The 4,550-nt window shown below is 45.5% G+C and overlaps 1 long non-coding RNA gene across 1 annotated transcript; it reads right to left on the minus strand.

Annotated features, from left to right (window-relative positions):
• Positions 1-294: 294 nt before the first annotated feature.
• Positions 295-4,207, minus strand: LOC135538041 (uncharacterized). The gene is made up of 3 exons (XR_010455315.1): positions 4,144-4,207; positions 3,552-3,673; positions 295-501 (listed from the first exon to the last, which is right to left on the minus strand). It is a non-coding gene; the product is annotated as an uncharacterized LOC135538041 (long non-coding RNA).
• Between the last annotated feature and the right edge of the window lie 343 nt (positions 4,208-4,550).

Below are 4,550 nucleotides of genomic sequence, written 5' to 3' on the forward strand. Positions count from 1 at the left end.
ATACATGGTTAATATAGACAGTATACATGGTTAATATAGACAGTATACAGTATACATGGTTAATATAGACAGTATACATGGTTAATATTTACCATTTACCTCTGCTAGATCACATCAATAAGAGCTCTATTAGTTTTTTTGTTGTTGATTATAATTGACAAAAATCAAATTTTATCAAGACTTGGGTTGAATAAATCATGTTAATCTTTATGTTTATCAAATATAAACGGAAAACACGTACTATTGATGAACCTACTATTGATATTTATTGCTTTGAACTGAACAAAGGACACATTTTACGTAGAGTATATTTTGGAAATGATAAATGAGCCCCATTGAACACATTAAGGCCGGTCTACACACCACATGAGGGACAGAGTTTTACTGTGTGTGTGTGTTGCAAATGTATGTATTGCACTTGATACATGTGTCCTGTGTCTTCCTGTCCTTCTTGGGTCCACACACATCACAGCGCTTCTTCTTGTTGCTACCGGCTGGAATCTAGAATGATGCAAACACTTAGGTCAGACATTTTACTAACACCTCACATATATAAACTCAGCCAAAAAAAGAAACCTATTCTCACTGTCAACTGCGCTTATTTTGAGGAAACTTAACAATCTTCAACAACTGAGACATAAACTGAACAAGTTCCACAGACATGTGACTAACAGAAATTGAATAATGTGTCCCTGAACAAAGGGAGGAGGGGGTCAAAATCAAAAGTAACAGTCAATATCTGGTGTGGCCACCAGCTGCATTAAGTACTGCACTGCATCTCCTCCTCATGGACTGCACCCACCCAACTCACGCCCTGACCATACTAAAACAAAGACATAACAAAAGTGTAATGCCCGGGGTGTAGTGGAGGAAGGAGTCAGACGCAGGAGACAGAGAGTTCAGAGTAGCGCTACTTCTTTATACACCGACCAGGTGAAAACAGACGCCACTCAAAACTAATGCCCCAAAACACAGGGGAACTAAACAGCCCCCAAACACAGGGGAACTAAACAGTCCCCAAAACACAGGGGAACTAAACAGTCCCCAAAACACAGGGGAACTAAACAGCCCCCAAAACACAGGGGAACTAAACAGTCCCCAAAACACAGGGGAACTAAACAGTCCCCAAAACACAGGGGAACTAAACAGTCCCCAAAACACAGGGGAACTAAACAGCCCCCAAAACACAGGGGAACTAAACTGTCATAAAATACAGGGGAACTAAACAGCCCCCAAAACACAGGGGAACTAAACAGCCCCCAAAACACAGGGGAAAGTAATCTAGCCCCCAAAACACAGGGGAACTGGCTGGTCCCAAAACACATGTAATAAACTGTCGAAAACAAGCTGGGTCATAATAAACAGAGACATAGAGACAGCGGAACTAAACAGTCCCAAAACACAGGGGAATTAAACTGTCCCAAAACTAGCTGGGTAATAATATGTCCCAAAACACAGTAGAACTAAGCTGGTCCCTGTCATAAATAAACAGCCCCAAAACAGAGGGGAACCAAACAGCCCCAAAACAGAGGGGAACTAAACAGCCCCAAAACAGAGGGGTCATAAATAAAAACACAGGAGAACTAAACAGCCCCAAAACACAGGGGAACTAAACTAGCCCCAAAACACAGGAGAAGTAAACTGTCCCCCAAAACACATTAGAACTAAACTGTGCAAAACACAGGGGAAAATAAACAGCCAGTAAATCACAGGGAATATAAACAGCCCCAAGTTCACAGGGGAACTGTAAAATGTAGCTCCAAAACACAGGGTAACTAAACAGCCCCAAAACACAGCTGGTCTGTCCCAAAACAAGGGGACTGGTGATCAGCTCCCAAAACACAGGGGAATAGAGATAGCCCCAAAACAGAGGGGAACTAAACAGTCCCAAAATATTTTAGAAGTAAACAGCCCCAAAACACAGGAGTAAAATAAAGAGCCCCAAAACACAGGGGTCCAAACAGCCCCAAAACACAGGGGAATAAACTGCCATAATAAATCGAGACAGGGGAACTAGTCTGTCTGTCAAAACACAGGGAAACTAAACTGTCCCCAAAACACAGGGAACTAAACAGCCCCCAAAACACAGGGGAACTAAACAGCCCCAAAACACAGGGGAACTAAACAGCCCCAAAACACAGGGTAACTAAACAGCCCCAAAACACAGGGTAACTAAACTGTCCCAAAACACAGGGGAACTAAACAGCCCCAAAACACAGGGGAACTAAACAGCCCCAAAACACAGGGGAACTAAACAGCCCCAAAACACAGGGGAACTAAACAGCCCCCAAACACAGGGGAACTAAACAGCCCCAAAACACAGGGGAACTAAACAGCCCCAAAACACAGGGGAACTAAACAGCCCCAAAACACAGGGTAACTAAACTGTCCCAAAACACAGGGGAACTAAACAGCCCCAAAACACAGGGGAACTAAACTGTCCCCAAAACACAGGGGAACTAAACTGTCCCCAAAACACAGGGGAACTAAACAGCCCCCAAAACACAGGGGAACTAAACAGCCCCCAAAACACAGGGGAACTAAACTGTCCCCAAAACACAGGGGAACTAAACAGCCCCAAAACACAGGGGAACTAAACAGCCCCAAAACACAGGGGAACTAAACAGCCCCAAAACACAGGGTAACTAAACTGCCCCAAAACACAGGGTAACTAAACTGTCCCAAAACACAGGGTAACTAAACTGTCCCAAAACACAGGGTAACTAAACTGTCCCAAAACACAGGGGAACTAAACTGTCCCAAAACACAGGGGAACTAAACTGTCCCAAAACACAGGGGAACTAAACTGTCCCAAAACACAGGGGAACTAAACTGTCCCAAAACAGAGGGGAACTAAACAGCCCCAAAACACAGGAGAACTAAACAGCCCCAAAACACAGGGGAACTAAACAGTAGAAACACAGAACTAAACAGCCCCAAAACACAGGGGAACTAAACAGCCCCAAAACACAGGGGAACTAAACAGCCCCCAAAACACAGGGGAACTAAACTGTCCCCAAAACACAGGGGAACTAAACTGTCCCCAAAACACAGGGGAACTAAACAGTCCCAAAACACAGGGGAACTAAACAGTCCCAAAACACAGGGGAACTAAACAGCCCCAAAACACAGGGGAACTAAACAGCCCCAAAACACAGGGGAACTAAACAGCCCCAAAACATAGGGAACTAAACAGCCCCAAAACACATTTTAAACAGCCCCAAAACACAGGGGAACTAAACAGCCCCAAAACACAGTAAACGTACGAACAACCGTGACATACATGCGTGTACAAAGAGTACACATGAAACAATCCCGCACACCCAGCAGGCGGGCCGGCTGTACTAATAAAGCCCAACTAATAAACCTAATTAACAGCAGGTGTAACTAATAAACAGAAAAGGAGGGGAGGAAAAGATCAGTGGCAGCAAATAGGCCGGTGACAGTACGATCTAGCTGAGCGCCATAACGGGATAGAGACGAGCCACCTTCGGTAGAAGTCTTGACAAAAAGAACTAAGGTCAGAACGTGACAACATCACTCACACTTACTTCCCGTATTGGAGTTTTTGGTTCCGTGGGTCTGATGGATGGGGCACCAGCATCCTCCTCCTGAATGCTCCTCACGATGGCTGCAGAAGCTGGGGTGTCAGGACCCGGTTACGAACCTGGGTCTCCGGAGTGAGAAACAGTCACTTAACCAACTGAGCCACGAATAGTCAGCAGAACCCAGAAGATGAGGCAGACACAGCAGTACTTAAGACGGTGTATTTAATAAAGTAAAAAGGAGAAGTCCTTCAATACAAAATGGCAAATCCAAAAGGTGGTAGGAATAGCACAAAAAAGCCTCAAAAGATACTCAAAAACAAAAACAGAATTCCACAAGAGCATCCACCGGAATCGACAAGAATACACAGAACACTAGGGCTGGGTGCTAACATACAAACACAGAGCACAGAACTGAGGGAAACTAAGGGTTTAAATACAATCAGGGGAAACGAGGCACAGGTGCAAATAATAATGGGGAACAAGGGAAAAAACATAAGGTCAAAAAGCACAATGGGGGCATCTAGTGACCAAAACCCGGAACAACCCTGGCCAAATCTGACAGAATCCCCCTAGGAACGGCTCCTGACGTTCCTACCAGCTCTCTCAGGGTGGAGGGCCCTGAACTGACGAATGAGGTCAGGGTCCAGGATGTCTTTGGCAGGAACCCAGGAGCGCTCCTCGGGACCGTAGCCTTCCCAGTCCACCAGATACTGCCAGGACCGCTGCACCCGGCGGGAATCAGTATCCGATGGACGGTATAAGCCGGCTGGCCTCCAATGACACGAGGCGGAGGGGGAGGTCTGTCTGCCGGGACAAGGAGAAAAAACAACAGGTTTTAACAATGAAATGTGAAATGTGGGATTAATCTTAAGGGATCTGGGTAAGTGTAGGCGATAAGAAACTGGGTTAACTCTCCTGGCAACCTTGAAGGGACCGATGTATTTTTGGGACAGCTTGCGAGAATCCACCCGTAGAGGTAAGTCTCTTGTGGAGAGCCAGACT

This window comes from Oncorhynchus masou, unplaced genomic scaffold, assembly GCF_036934945.1.
Source record: "Oncorhynchus masou masou isolate Uvic2021 unplaced genomic scaffold, UVic_Omas_1.1 unplaced_scaffold_8968, whole genome shotgun sequence".
Lineage (NCBI taxonomy): Eukaryota > Metazoa > Chordata > Actinopteri > Salmoniformes > Salmonidae > Oncorhynchus > Oncorhynchus masou.